Raw genomic sequence first — 1782 nt, forward strand, 5'->3', positions numbered from 1 at the left:
CCCATACTCAGAAAAACAAATATACACACCATGCCTCTAAGCTTCTTGTGGGTATTGCAGATTTTTATGGAAGGTTGAAGGAAAGTCTGATATTATCAGTATGCTAATTAATTTCCCCTATACCACCACCCAGCTCTTACTGTAGACTAACTTTTCTGTACTCAAGTTTTCTCAATCTTATCCATTCCCATGGGCAAGATCAGCAGTTATCTTAAAATGATTTTTAAAAATTCTTTCCTTATACTGTGAAAGATAATTTGATCTAGTGGACCCCTGAATTCATTTCTGTTCATATCTTCATACATTCTGACAGTCAATAGAATAATTTGATAAAGTATGTCTATATCTACTTTAGGTCTGTATCTTTCTGTGTCTTTACAGAGTTTCACTAGAAGGTAAAAATGAATTTGTGTATTGTACTTAAGAAGGGAGATGATATTAGTCAATTTTAGATTTAAAGAGCATTATTTTCATTGTGATCTGAGACAGGGTACAGTGCTGAGATGCTGGTTGTAGAGTTTCATTGCAATCAATACCTGACCCGAAGATGGAGTTGCAACGAGGAAAGCTGCTACCTCCCAACTGTAACTCATTGATCTTCAGAGGGAGGTAATGTTACCCCACATTCTCAGACATCTAATCATTTGTAAATTCCCAGATATTAATCATTTTTTATTATCATGATAGGTGTGGGGAAATGCTATGGATGTCTGGTAGGGAAAATAATTATAAACACACTGTAAATAAATGTAATTGAGGAATTTAAAACTTAAATGAAATCTTTGTGGAGTCTCTGTGACTGCATTCTTCCCTATCACTCTTGAGATATTGCCAGGCTGTAATGCAAGAGATAGGCCCGTGCAAAGACTCATTTTAGGAACATTAAACTTGAGAAAGTCTGGTTTATATGATTCACAAGAGCAACTCTTGAATTAACATGTGCCTGGTTAAGTTGAAGTGGCTGTGCCTTTTGAACGCTGTCTTCATCAGTGAGAAATATGAATAACAGGCAACTCTGTTATGAAGTCATCACTAAAGAGGGTGGAAGCCTAAGCCAGAACAGTAAGCACACCCATAACAGAATGCTCACTCCACAGGTGAGGGGAGGGGGTGTCTGCCGACATGTCCTTCCTGTGGCAGGTGCAAGGGCATAAAACAGAAGTACTTCACTGTGCTTTCCTGTGGCTGGAGATGAAGAGAAAAGCATGCACACCTGGTTGGTCAGTTTCTACTGGAACATAGTTAACTATAAAACATGTGATCATTGAGTTCCTTACAGTGGATGTGATGATGAAACTTCACCATTAAGCTTATCCATAATTCTTCCTATTCTAAATTTGATTAACTCAACAAATCTATAAATACAAGTATTTCAGTCTCCAGCTAACTCAGTGATGAATTGTATGCAAAAACTTAAAATTGATTTCATGTCACCAAAAGCAATCTGGGGATTTTCTGACTTTTACAATGATAGTACAGGGGTCTGGAGAGATGGCTAAGAGTTTAACAGCACTGATTGCTCTTACAGAGGCCTGGGTTCAGTTCCCAGTACCCACATGTAGGCTAACAACTCTCTGTAACTCAGGATGACTCCAGTTCCAGGGGATCTGACCTCCCATGGCCACTACAAGGCACAGGATCACTTACATGAATGCAGGCAATATACTTAGACACATAAAATAAAAATTAAAAACAAAATATTAAAAAAATAAAATGATAGTACATAAAAGTAGAAATGATCCTCATGGTTTCTGATCCAGTTCTTAGTGCACCTGGGATGTG

The 1782-nt window shown here is 37.7% G+C and overlaps 1 long non-coding RNA gene across 1 annotated transcript in view; it reads left to right on the forward strand.

The window, feature by feature from the left end:
* Positions 1–495: 495 nt before the first annotated feature.
* LOC115068524 overlaps positions 496–1782 on the forward strand; it is a 5260-nt gene continuing 3973 nt past the window's right edge. The window contains exon 1 of the long non-coding RNA XR_003847871.1: positions 496–609. This is a non-coding gene — a long non-coding RNA (uncharacterized LOC115068524). The remainder of the gene's footprint in view (positions 610–1782) is intronic.

The sequence above is a fragment of the Nannospalax galili genome, unplaced genomic scaffold, assembly GCF_000622305.1.
Source record: "Nannospalax galili isolate Female #2095 unplaced genomic scaffold, S.galili_v1.0 scaffold3992, whole genome shotgun sequence".
In the NCBI taxonomy this organism is placed as follows: domain Eukaryota; kingdom Metazoa; phylum Chordata; class Mammalia; order Rodentia; family Spalacidae; genus Nannospalax; species Nannospalax galili.